General features: G+C 41.4%; 1 protein-coding gene across 1 annotated transcript in view; it reads right to left on the bottom strand.

Moving 5' to 3' along the window:
* Nucleotides 1-13854, bottom strand: part of LOC138953640 (homeobox protein Meis1-like) — a 261812-nt gene extending 247958 nt beyond the window's left edge. The window contains exon 1 of the mRNA XM_070325516.1: nt 12494-13854. The gene's annotated coding sequence lies outside the window, so the exon portion shown is untranslated. The remainder of the gene's footprint in view (nt 1-12493) is intronic.
* Between the last annotated feature and the right edge of the window lie 538 nt (nt 13855-14392).

Genomic DNA, 14392 nt, shown 5'->3' with positions numbered 1-14392 from the left:
GTCGGTCTGTCTGTCTGTCTGTCTGTCTGCCTGTCTGCCTGCCTGTCTGTGTGTCTTGCTCGTCTTACACGCAGCTATCTCTGACTTTCTGCACTGAAACAACGCGGTCTGTCTGTCTGTCTGTCTGTCTGTCTGTCTTGCTCGTCTTGCTCGTCTTACACGCAGCTATCTCTGACTTTATGCACTGTAATAACGCTGTCTCTCTGTCTGTCTGTCTGTCTGTCTGTCTGTATGTCTTGCTCGTCTTACACGCAGCTATCTCTGACTTTATGCACTGTAATAACGCTGTCTCTCTTCTCTGTCTGTCTGTCTGTCTGTCTTGCTCGTCTTACACTCAGCTATCTCTGACTTTATGCACTGTAATAACGCTGTCTGTCTGTCTGTCTGTCTGTCTGTCTGTCTGTCTGTCTGTCTGTCTTGCTCGTCTTACACGCAGCTATCTCTGACTTTATGCACTGTAATAACGCTGTTTCTCTGTCTGTCTGTCTGTCTGTCTGTCTGTCTGTCTGTCTGTCTGTCTGTCTGTCTGTCTGTCTTGCTCGTCTTACACGCAGCTATCTCTGACTTTATGCACTGTAATAACGCTGTCTCTCTGTCTGTCTGTCTGTCTGTCTTGCTCGTCTTACACGCAGCTATCTCTGACTTTATGCACTGTAATAACGCTGTCTCTCTGTCTGTCTGTCTGTCTGTCTTGCTGTCTGTCTTGCTCGTCTTACACGCAGCTATCTCTGACTTTATGCACTGTAATAACGCTGTCTCTCTGTCTGTCTGTCTGTCTGTCTTCCTCGTCTTACACGCAGCTATCTCTGACTTTATGCACTGTAATAACGCTGTCTGTCTGTCTGTCTGTCTGTCTGTCTGTCTGTCTGTCTGTCTGTCTGTCTGTCTGTCTGTCTTGCTCGTCTTACACGCAGCTATCTCTGACTTTATGCACTGTAATAACGCTGTCTGTCTGTCTGTCTGTCTGTCTGTCTTCCTCGTCTTACACGCAGCTATCTCTGACTTTATGCACTGTAATAACGCTGTCTGTCTGTCTGTCTGTCTGTCTGTCTGTCTGTCTGTCTGTCTGTCTGTCTTGCTCGTCTTACACGCAGCTATCTCTGACTTTATGCACTGTAATAACGCTGTCTGTCTGTCTGTCTGTCTGTCTGTCTGTCTGTCTTGCTCGTCTTACACGCAGCTATCTCTGACTTTATGCACTGTAATAACGCTGTTTCTCTGACTGTCTGTCTGTCTTGCTCGTCTTACACGCAGCTATCTCTGACTTTATGCACTGTAATAACGCTGTCTCTCTGTCTGTCTGTCTGTCTGTCTGTCTGTCTGTCTTGCTCGTCTTACACGCAGCTATCTCTGACTTAATGCACTGTAATAACGCTGTCTGTCTGTCTGTCTGTCTGTCTGTCTTGCTCGTCTTACACGCAGCTATCTCTGACTTTATGCACTGTAATAACGCTGTCTGTCTGTCTGTCTGTCTGTCTGTCTTGCTCGTCTTACACGCAGCTATCTCTGACTTTATGCACTGTAATAACGCTGTCTGTCTGTCTGTCTGTCTGCCCTTTCATTTTTTGTTTTGCTTCTGTTTTGGATTTTTACCTTTTGTTCTGCTTTGCTTTTTTGATGCGTTTGTCCTGCATTTACGTGTGTGAAAACTTAACATTTGTGCTGTCTTTGTAATGGTGAGTGTAAGATCTTTTTTTGTTTTTAACATTTTCTTTTTGTGTCCGTGATTAGTTTGTCTCTGTGAGTTTTTCAGTTTTTAATTTTGTTTGGTTGTTGCTTTTTCTCGCTCGCCTAAAAGACACGTGCATCGTACTTTTCTTTATTTAAGCACGGCCTTTTCTCAGTCCTCCCCCCCCCCCCCACCCCACCCCCCCTCCATCCTTTTTGTGTCCGTTGGGAGGCGTAAACAGTCTAATTAAGCACCGTCGGTTTAGGCCACAAAGACCTCGTCCTTGCAAATGTGTAGCCTCATCAATTTTCTTGTCTTGTCTGTTGTGGGGTTTCTTTTAGCCGTTAGATTAAGGCTTGAAGCCTGAACACGCGTTTACTTGTGAACAATCGTTGAGTCTTATTATGAGAGAGAGAAAAAAATGACATTATCGAGCAAGTGACTGTAAACTAAAGAGTATTGTTAATTGATCAACGAAATATTATCACTGCGGACATTAAAAATAATCTTAGTTTGGTAATTGTCATTATTTCACAGGCATCATAAGCTGTGACGTTTGACTCGGCTTTGGGTTATGATCAAAACACGAAGCAAAACGTAAATTATTGAAGTTTGTAAATAAAGCGTTTTTACTTGGTGGATATTAAAAATCAAGAAGGGAGCAACCCTTTTTAAGAGTTGACGGTTTTGAAAAAAAGTAGGGCTTATAACTATCTTTTGAATATTCATGAGTGCTTTTTGTTTTGAATTATAATTCCAAAGCATATATATTCGTTATCTGCCATAATCATATATATATATATAAGTTTTCATGAGCGCTCGAACCACCTGTACTGAATAAATGTATACAGATACTCAATTCTGAAAACAATGACGGAATAATAAAAAGAATTAATGCACATTAGCAATCGTGGGGTGATTCGTTCATAAAATGTTATGCAAACACTCGCACCATGTTATCAGTGTTTACTTTAACGACGATTCGCTCAGTAATTGTTGTTTTTGAGCGGTATTATGCGAATCATTATCATGATTATTATTATTTTTAATCATAATCTTCTAGAAATGATGACCGCAACGAGTAAACGACTACTGCCGTTATTATACATTTATTATCCATATCTATTTTTTAATGTTTTCATTCGCTGTATGATTCATTTAGTAGTTTATTTATTTATTCATTATTTTAAATTCATGGTTTATCCAATAATGTATGTACTTTCGTTTCTATTTATCTATATATATTCTTTCATTCCCCTGTTTAAGCTATCGATTTATTTTTTAATTCATTTTTCTATTTACTTTGTGTTTAATTCGGTATAGTATTGTGATTTGATTTTGAACGCAAACAATTCTTCTACGCACAGCTCTTATTTGACCAAGTTTCCAGATTTTGTAAATCCCCTGATATATTTATCACAAAGTCTGTTAAATCGCCATTCTCTTGACATCGTTATCATTATTGAGCTATCAGTTATTGTAATTCCTTAAACGGTACATTTCTATCAAATGTCAATGAAAACCGGCATCCCTGTGAGACATTCAGATTTGCCTCAATACCTAACGGCTTAGCTTAATTTCTACCGTCCGTAATGCACCCCATCCCTTTCTCACCTGGTCAATTTGTTGTTGGTCAAACAGATAGCCCATCCCCCCCCCCTCCACAAAGTGTACACTGACTTTAAACCCCGTAGCCCGAAGACGTTTGGAATGACAGCAGCGTGTCAGCCATTGAAAAGCTGTGAAATCGATCAAGGTAAATAAAGGTCCGAGGAGGATCTCTCGCGCTTTCGACATTAATGACCTCATAATGGAGATCTGGCAAGGGACGCCACTGGCACTAACAAAGGGCAAAATGTGGATGATCGTTACTGGGCGACAATGGCGAACGTTCGCCCCCAAGGCTCTCGCCTGTCAATGCCCACAACCTTCCATTTCTCCCTTTGCATGGCGGCGGAGGCCAAATGTCACACTTATATCATCAACCTCCATACTTATTGCATCGTATCCTACCCGGGTCTGGGAGCTTAGAACAGCGCGTGTTGACACTGCCCTTCGCTAAACCCGGCGCTCTTCTTTGCCTTCCGAAATAAACCCGCAAGCGTAGTGAGGGGGTTTGGCCAATAACTTGCCTGCCCCGTCCCTAAACCTTAATGGCGATTGCAACACCAGCAAAGAATGTCGTTCCCGACAAGAATTTTGCCGACGAATGTTGGCAGGGAAGGTAAAATCGCCATAAAAACTAGCAATAGCCGGCCTGGCTTTCTCATAGAACCGGACGGCCTCGAGGGCTGACTGCCGCGCAGAAAAAGCAGAACGGCCGAAATTAGTCCGATGACCAAAAAGCTTCTGAGTGGCTTGAGCAGTCCCGGGGAGTTTAGAGGACAGTGAAGTAGCCAGTGGTCAGTAGCAGGCCGTAAAGCTGTCGCCACGGAGCTGCGTCCACTGGCTGAACTAACAAAACCTCCAGGAGGCTGAATGACCATCAGTACCGCCCGCTGGACATTGATTCTCATGTTTGCAGTGGTTGTGTGTGTGTGTGTGTATGAGTGCGTTTGCGGGGATGGAACCGGCGACTATGGTCAGTTTCGTTGGGGGTTCAACATCATTTCAGAATTTAAGTGACAACCAGGTATGCAGTAAACAAACACACAAATAAACAAACAAAGAAATCAAAAGAAAAACAGTATTTTAAATAGTTCCAAACTTCTGTTGGAACAAAATAAAACTCCACGGCTATACATTTATGAAACGTGAATCTTGGACCAGTCTTTCGTATTCCTATTTGGTCGTATCGTTATTTAAAAAAAAAACAACCACACACAATACTGATTTGACTCCTGTGTTACGTTCACCCTTTTTTTTAATCTCTCTTTTGTTCTTTTTCTGACTTTCTTGCATTTTTCACACCTCTGCAAACTCGAGAAAAATAATGTCAACCCCCAAAATGATTCTGCACGTCAGTCTTATCAGAGGAACAAGAAAACTGGTCATTCTCAACACACAAATATGTGTAGTACGCAAGGCCAAAACAATAACATTTCTGCTTCTTAGTTCTATCATTCGTCTTCTCGGCCATTTTGACTTGAAAGAAGCAGGAAATTGGGATGAAACATTATCCAGTTACCAGTCTGGAATTCTTGACCAATCCGAGTTAGCTGTCAGCAACGAAGCACGCGCAGAGAGCGAGACATTATGTATGCAAAATCGATACCGCTCTGACAAGACAACTTTGGCTCTCGTCCCTCTGTCCGCCACGAGTGCTTGCCCCTTGCGTGTGTCATAAATGTATTCGAAGCTCAAGAAAATATTCAATGTGTTTTGCGTTTAAAAGTGTGTGTTTGTGCCTGCGTGTGTGTGTATGTGTGTGTGTGTGTTTGTGTTTGTGTTTGTGTTTGTGTTTGTGTGTGTGTGTGCGTGTGTGAGTGTGGGGGTGGTGGGTGGGTGTGTCTGTCTGTGTGTCTGTTGGTGTGTCTGTCTGTTTGTCTATGCGTCTGCCTGTTTGGGCCTTCCTGCTTACTTGATTTGCGAGCGTGTTGTATGTTGTGTTTACTTATGTGTTAATAATGTGCTTATAATTTGGGACACTTTAGCTTTCAACAAGAACATCTTAAGAGAAAGAGAGAGAGTGAGTGAGAGAGAGAGGGGGTGAGGGAGGGAGAAAAAGATGGTGATGATGATGGAACTTTATTTTCCAAGGAGAGGGAGAGGTATAAGGGGGGGGGTGGTGAGGGAGAGAGAGAGAGAGCTAGAGAGAGCTAGAGAGAGAGAGAGAGAGAGAGAGAGAGAGAGAGAGAGAGAGAGAGAGAGAGCTAGAGAGAGACTGAGGGAGAGGGAAGAAACGAATGCTTGTGCCTGTACTATGACGTGTTAAGGTATACATGTGTGTGTAAGTGTCTGTGTCTGTAGCTATGTGTGCGTGTCAGGGTAACAACATTGTAGTATTTGTTTCTGTTTGAACTTGAAGCAGCTTACTCTTTGTTATTTTGTGGTCAACGCCGTCCATGCATCATGCTTTGACATTATGGTGTCTACGTTCCCGCGTTTTCACCTTTTTATCTGGGGTTATGCTTGGTTTTTTTAATTCTAAAGTTTATGAAGTGACGATCGAAGATTGTTTTCTTCCCCCCTCTTTTCTTTCGCAGAGGGTGTCAGTTTTATGGTCTGTGCAACGTTTTGGTGAGAGGATGAAAAACATGTGTGAACAATGTCTAGCTAACTCTCTCTCTCACTTTGTCGAAATGTCTATGTCTCTGTCTCTGTCCCTTTTTCTCTGTCTGTCTGTCTGTCTGTCTGTCTGTATATATCTCTCTTTATTTCTCTTTCTTTCTCTGTATTATAGCATCTCTGTCTTTCACCCTTTTTCTCTTTCTCTCTCTCTTTCTCACTCTCTTTCCAGTTTCTTTTCCTCTCTCTCTCTCTATTTCTCTATTTATCTCTCTCTCTCTCTCTCTCTCTCTCTCTCTCTCTCTCTCTCTCTCTCTCTCTCCCTCCCTAAAAGTCTACAGGTATAGCCAGCTTGTAAGCGGTGACAAAGGCAACAGTAACTGTTACCTCAACAAAAAAGCAATGGATCACAAAAGAAAAGAACATGACAATTAAACATGCGACGAATAACTTGCAATGGTGCAGTCTATCAGACATACACAGGAATAGGGGAAAATAAAGAGAGAGAGAGAGAGAGAGAGAGAGAGCGAGAGAGAGAGAGAGAGAGAGAGAGAGAGAGAGAGAGAGAGAGAGAGAGAGAGAGAGAGAGAGAGAACGAAAGTGATAGAAAGAAAGAGTGAGAAAATGGGAGAGAGAGAGAGAGAGGCATTAAGTAAAACCAGGCATTACGTGTAATGCCTGAAATGTTCAGGACTGTGACCACTAGGCATTACACGTAATGCCTAAACGTATATAATGTCTGAAACCTCTCTGCAATTGTTGTAGGTGAGGTTTCTGCTGATGGACACGGGTCAACTTTATGTGCAGACCCAGAGACGGAAGCCATGCCCCACCCGCGTGTCATCACAATGGCACGTAAAAGACCTTGGTCATTCTGCCATAAGTGCAGGTGGCTGAATACACCTAAACACGCAGACACCTGGGTAGCGCGACTCCGTTGCTGCTAGCTTTCCACTGGGAGGAAGCGACCCGAATTTCCCAGCGATGGGACAATAAAGTAATGAAAAAAAAAATGAAAAAAAAAAAATGTTTGTTGGTGGTTTGTGGATGGTTTGTTGGTGGTTGGTCGTGGGTGGTGCTGGGTCATGGTTGGTTGTTTGGTAGTTGGTCGTGGTGGGTCGTGGTTGGTTGGTGGGTGGTGGTTTGTTGTTGGTTGTTGATTTGTTGTTGTTGTTGTCGTTGTTATTGTGTGCATTCATTGTGATATATAATTATAACACGTAGGACAGGGTCCAGATTGAATTCATCTTGCTAAAACAACAACATGTCAATGTACCCGAGCGCTACATGCAAACTACTAAAGATCGTGAATAATAATAAAAAATCTTCCTTATGACAAAAAAACCCGTTTACACAGTGTTTCTCAAGCGAACATTAATAATAATTTGATATCGTAGCTTTCAACAACCCCGGTATGTGAGATAACACAACGCAATTTTCTTATTAGCTGTTTTTGTTCCAGCAAGAACGATACAGTCAGTGTATACTAAACCTTTTTTGTTACCTCCCTTTGACATTATAATTATGTGTCAATTACTCTATCAGAGACAGCATTGGAGATAACCCGGTTTCAGTATTGTTTCACGATAGACGTAGAGCTGAATATTAACACTCAAATCTGTTTTTGACAAACACCACACATTACTTACTTTCCCAAGAGATGATACTCATGACGTGACTTAGTCGTTTTCTGGAAGGCAGCTTTTACTTCTTCGGTTGTTCTGAAGTACACAGCTTTCGGGAGCAACTTTCTACCGTCCTTTTCATAATGTTCAAACAAACGTCGAGTAAACAATTGTTCTTTTTCATTATCCTCCATGGTGACGAATAAGCAACTGGTGAAAACTCGACTGGAAATATTGGACCTCGGCTTTCCATTGTGACATGCACTCACACTTACGTGAAATTCAAACTGTGATGAACACTATGTCAGAAATACATTATTTTGCATTGCGAACCATCACTCATTACTATATTCACACCATGACATTTTGTCAACACTTTGCCCTTAAAAAATGTTCTCATCGTCATCCAAGAGGTACTGGATAACTGTTCAGTGCAATAGGCTTTCATGTTGTAGGGCCTAAGCGTAATTTTGAGAGTCAAATTTCAGGCATTACGTGTAATGCATAGTTTCTTTCTTTTCTTTATTTGGTGTTTAACGTCGTTTTCAACCGTTCAAGGTTATATCGCGACGGGGAAAGGGGGGAGATGGGATAGAGCCACTTGTTAATTGTTTCTTGTTCACAAAAGCACTAATCAAACAAGAGGCGAAGCCTTCAAGGCTCACGTAAGAAATCGACAAACAGTAACACAAACTCAATCACTCCGTCACACACACACACACACACACACACACACACACACACACACACACACACACACACACACACACAAGCACGCACGAACACACACACACACACACACACACACACACACACACACACACACACACACACACACACACACAGAAAGAGCATAGGTGAAACTGTGCAAGAAAGCGAGACACTAGATCTAGATCTGTCTGTCTGCATGTAGCCTACTTACATGGACACGACTGCCAAATAGTCTCGGCCCGCTCAAAATAACAATCACCGAGACTTTCAGTAATTCCATCGCGTGACGTCTAACCCTCGTACGTCATAATGTGACGTCAATGTAATATGACGTCTTCAAATGTTAAAGTTTCTACCACAGACATACATACATACATACATACGCACGCACGCACGCACGCACAGACAGACAAAAGTTAGCATCGCATAGGCTACACTTCGTGAGCCAAAAATTGCTCCAGGGGCTTGCAACGTAGTACAATATATGACCTTACTGGGAGAATGCAAGTTTCCAGTGCAAAGGACTTAACATTTCTTACATACTGCTTGACTAAAATCTTTACAAACATTGACTATATTCTATACAAGAAACACTTAACAAGGGTAAAAGGAGAAACAGAATCCGTTAGTCGCCTCTTACGACATGCTGGGGAGCATCGGGTAAATTCTTCCCCCTAACCCGCGGGGGGAGTAATGCCTAGTGGTCACAGGCATTACGCGTAATGCTTGAGCATTTCAGTTAGGCATTACGCGTAATGCCTGGTTTCACTTAATGCCTGTAACATATGCATACAGACAGACACATACACACACGCACACGCACACACACACACACACATACCTAAAGTGTGGATGGTTACCTAAGAGGCGGCACTGGGTGTAGTGCCTTTCTAGTGCACTTGCACTACAACAGCACTGGGTGCAGTACTCGCTCCGGCATCGAAGAATTTTGCACTAAAAAATGCACAAAATTTGACCTATTTCGTCGCCTATAGAGGACGGAAAGAATGTCATTTTGAACATTGTTATGACATTCTTTCCGTCAAAAAAGTCAATTTAACGGTGTTAAATGAAGCGACCATCCACACAATTAGGTTGTCATCCAGAGTTTAGGTTGCCATCCACGTGTGGATGGTTGCCTTATGGTGATTTAGGCAACCAAACCTGTGGAAACGGGGGTACACACACACACACACACACACACACACACACACGCACACACACACACACACATAATACCGCGCTTGACACCGTTTCACACAAAGTGAAAATTAAATTCATTCAGGGCATCTATTACAAGCTGGCTAAATCGGATCCTTCCCTTTTCACACTTGTAACACAAGCCTTACCCATCTCGCCAGGTTATCTGAGAAGACAAGCCTGAAAGCACTGGATTGCAAGACGAAGCCCTACTAACATGATAAGGAATTTTCAGAATTGATTCACTTTGTATACTCAGACATGACCTACCCAAACTGAGCTTAAAAACAAACAAACAAACAAACAAACAAACAAACAAACAAACAAACAAACAAACAACCAAACAGGCAAACAAACACATAAACAAACATGCGTTTCTTTTCGGTCTTCCCGGCTATTTAAAAAAAGAGTTTATCTTTTCACAAATGCTTGTAAATAATTATTGTTTAACCGACAATATTGATAAATATCTCTACAATTACTATATCAAAAACACAATTGAGTGAATAAATCGTCACGTTGCACTGAGTCTGCACGCATGAGGCAGGCTGGTAATAAGTCTTATATATGGTAAGAACGTTCTAAACCATACACGTTTTCGATTCCGATTGTTCTTGCCTTGAAATAATAATTCGGAAAACATTCATTTACTGAACAGATGCAGTCGTATTTCAGTGTAGTCTGCTACGTGCTGATCTAGCTGCTACGTTATCGGAATAACACTTGTGTTTTCTATTAGCTGCTGGGAATTGTATACTAACTCATCATTTGGTAATGTGGATAATAAGCTACATGCCACTAACATGGCATAATTATGAGAGGAATCTTCGCAAGTCGAAACTGAAAAATTAGACACAGCGGGTTCTATTTTTAGATCAGTGGCAACTGTGGCACAGGCACATGCAATCTGTCAGAAAAAAACCACTTCTGCTTTAATTGAGAAGCAGGAAATTTATGGTCATAATCATTGGTATTGTGGAGAATATAAGCTACATGTCATTAATTAATTCTGAGGATGAGAGTACACTCTTGCTTAGGCAAAGGGCGGAAGAATACGCTCTGTGGAAAAGTTAGCGCACTCCAAGAGTGCGCTAACAGTTTTAGCGCATCGCCATTAGCCAATCAACTGGTTCACATCAGTCATGTGACACCAGTACTTACTGACAATTATTATTATTATTATTCGCCGGGTCGTTTGTAATCAAAATATGACTAATTGAAATAATCGCGCTTAACAACAACGTAAAACGAGAAAAACCTTATACAGTTGAGAATATTCTCCTGTTGATTTTTCAACGAATTGCATAACTATAGAAGAACACAAATAAAAACTCTGTTTACGGATTAGATTAATTAGTCTGTTTGTTGTAAGTACAAACTTGCTTTCACAAATATTGTATTTATTATTTGTTTGTTATTCTACTGACTTTAAGTAAACAAGTAAATTATGCACACCCAAAAAATTACAAATATAAAATATTACAATAATCAATATATATATAATCTGCTAAGAGATTTTAACAAATCTCGGAAGAAAGTCTCTGCTGACTTTCAATTGTTTCTTTCACAATTTCTGATGTTTTATATATATACGTTATTTTAAATAAAACATCTGTGTCACCAGTTTATTTTACGAAAATGCCAACAAAACAGTAGTAAACTGTTACATTCCGACCCGCACGCACACCAGGCATATAAGCCTATATATACAGATTATTCTCCCCGCATGCCGCATCTATGGGTCCACCTGTCTTACAAATCCACTCCTACTTAAAACCCCATCCACCCTTACGAAGAAAAAAAATATTTGTATCCAAAAGTTCACTTAGATAAAGTTTATCACGTAGCCCGGGTTTTAACGGAGAGGCTTGGAGAGGTGGCTACCGCGTTGCAGAATGGTGAAGTTTATTTCGCAAGGTAAATCTCCCAAGTTGCCCGTTTATCCTGGAAACCTGGCTTGTTTGGTTCTTCCCCCCTCTCTCTCCTTAGAACCTCCCCGGAAGAGGCAGGGAGCCGAGAAACCTCATCAGGGGAAATTTACAAATACTTCACTTTGGTGATGTGAGCCTTTTGTTGAAAATCATCCTGGTAGAGCCGCGTCTTGAACAGCCGAACCGCCATTTTGAGACCTCCAAGTATCTGAGAAAATCGGGTCTTACAAAAAAAGGGAGTCTTAAATTTAAAATGGGGGTTCATTCCCAAAGATAATGAACATAAAATCGGAAGAAGCAAGGTTTCAAATGGGGTGGGGGTGGTTCTCCAATTGGGAGGTCTTATGAACAGGGTTCTCAATTTGTATATCAAGCCAGCCGGCTATAGCTGTGTGTAGCGATGTGCAGTGTTTCTGTAGGTAATCTGTATCACCAGCAAGCTGTGAATTTGATGTAGACATGTAGAGGGGGTGTTCATTTTGTGCTTTTTTAAATTACCAATAGGAAACAGTATCTCTGTTTTCTGTTAATGAGGAGCTTAACTCAATTTCTGCGGTAATGAACTTGGTAAAATGTGTGCAACGTGTGACGGTACATCGTAAAAATGAAAACTGTATTATAATTAATTATCGAAACGAAATTGTATGAAGCCTATATATACATATACAGTTTCTGTGCGTCAGTCTGTTCGGTTGTTTGTCTATTATTTTGAAAGGTAACCGAAAATCAGAAAACAAATGACACCTACGTAAGTAACACACTAAATATATATATATTCAGTCATACAAAATGTATACGAGTCATGGGTTCTTTTAAAATAAAAATAAATAGAAAAAGAGCAATGAAAGACTATTATAAAAAGGTATACTTTCTTCATCCCTTTGGAAACACAGAAACAAATAAACGAACAAACAACAACAAAACAAAACAAACAAACGACCAGACGAACAAACAAACAAATGAACAAACAAGCAAACAAACAAAAAATTACTAAAACAGCAAGAAACACCTTTTTTTCAGCAGACCACTTCATCGTCGGATTAATATTGCAAGGGGCTTTAATTTTTTGTCCAAAGAAATGTGCCTTAATATAAATATACATTTGACATACAATATCTACTGACAAAACCCACACCATAACAATTCTTTCACATCCACATCGTATCTTCTCAACAATATCGCTGACTCACCTTACACAGAAGAAGAAAAATGTGTAGCAGATTTATTTTTCTCTCCAACAAAGTGTCGATACTTCTCCAGCTGCAGAAAGCGGCAAGCCGACGACACAGTGAAAAATGGCAGACGTTGATTATCAATCACCAAAGCTTCCAGTGCATAGATAAGAACAGAAGACACACACACGGCTCACACAAGTATACAAATCCACCGATGCCAGAGTAAGGGTATAAACACTGCCGCTGGAGATGATCCGATCTTTGTCAAAGTCGTTTGCTGAGTAAGTTACTGAGCTTTCATGCACTGAGTTATTGGTGTGTTTTTTCTCCACTGATAGTTCACTGAGTTACTGATGTTTTCATTGAAAGTTCACTGGGTTACTGATTTTTCACTGAGTTGCTGAAGTTTCACTGATGAGCAGATCCGATCTTTGTCAGTCAAGTTCGCTGCTGAGTTGGCTGCTTTTGTACTGAGTTACGGAACTTTCACCGAGTAGCAGACATTTCACTGAGTTACTGACCTTTCACTTAGACTTAGAGTTTACCGAGCCTTCACTAAGTATCTGAGCTTTCACTGAGTCGTGGAAGTTCTCTTGTTTTATACAGCACGTGTATGCGATATTATCAGTATTGCAGTCGCTTTGAATACGATTAATTACCTTCAATATTTTTCTTATTTCTCAGGTGTAGTTTAAAAATGTTTTTATTGCTGACTGTATTTTCAAAGAAAAAGGCGCACTTTTCAAAATCGTTTTTTTTTAGTGTAGAACAATTATTAATCAATTGTCCTTGCGCAGGAGACATAGAAACCCGTCAATGAATACAGAGCAAATTGAAGAAAACAACATCAGAGGAAATAAAACAAAATAATTCTCTTTCTGGCACAATATCAGATAGTGACTGACACAGGGAGCACAAAAGTCCTAACACCACCAAAGGACATACATCGGGTGAGAAAACTGAGCGAAGAAAGCAAGCCGGGACCCTCTGTTGTCAAAATGTCACACGCCCTGTCGCAGGATTCACGCCCTGATATCAGCCACCCTTCATGAGACAGGTATCTGGCCAAAGTTACGACAACATGCGCCACAGTCACTTTTACCGCAATAATTCCACTCTGTCCGCTCTGAGTAGTACAGATTTCAAGACGACGCTGCCGCTGAATCAGTAATTCTTCCTTCTTTTTTTCTATCACGACTTCGTCCGTTGTGTATGCGAGATTCTCACTCCTGTAATCGGTGTCAATAAATTGTGCCAGACGATCCTTCAACTGCCAGCCCCAGGAAAGAAGAACGAGACAGCTTCGAAGCCCAACTTGCCTACCTTCTTCTTCTTGTGCCCACCCAACTTTCTGTCACTGCGCGGGTCAGAGGTTGAGGTCGCATGCAAAACAGGCGAAGTCGCGGTGGCGTATCCGTTCTCAGTGTGTGTATAGAATGGAGTTTGTCTGGGCTGTGTAGTGAAGTTGCGGCCCCTCGAGAAGCTGATGTTTATTCATGAGGTATATATCTCCCGGTCCCGCCTTCTTTTTTTTCACTCCTTCTCTGTTTCCCTCTCTCTGTTTATTTCTCTCTCTCTCTCTCTCTCTCTCTCTCTCTCTCTCTCTCTCTCTCTCTCTCTCTCTCTAGAGTCTATGACTCGTAATGTCTCTATCTCCCTGTCTCTGTCTCCCTGTCTCTGTCTCCCTGTCTCTGTCTCCCTGTCTATGTCTGTGTCCCTGTGTGTGTGTGTGTGCGTGTGTGTGTTTGTATGTATGTGTGTGTGTGTGTGTGTGTGTCTCTCTCTCTCTCTCTCTCTCTCTCTCTCTCTCTCTCTCTCTCTCTCTCCCTCGTCAGTGCAATGCCACGGAGTTTTGTTATCAGTGACTGATCTCGCATGTGTACCGTTTGCTTTTTTCTTTGGGGAGCTGAATTG

This window comes from Littorina saxatilis, linkage group LG17 (assembly GCF_037325665.1).
Source record: "Littorina saxatilis isolate snail1 linkage group LG17, US_GU_Lsax_2.0, whole genome shotgun sequence".
Lineage (NCBI taxonomy): Eukaryota > Metazoa > Mollusca > Gastropoda > Littorinimorpha > Littorinidae > Littorina > Littorina saxatilis.
This window is presented reverse-complemented; position numbering and strand designations above follow the sequence as displayed.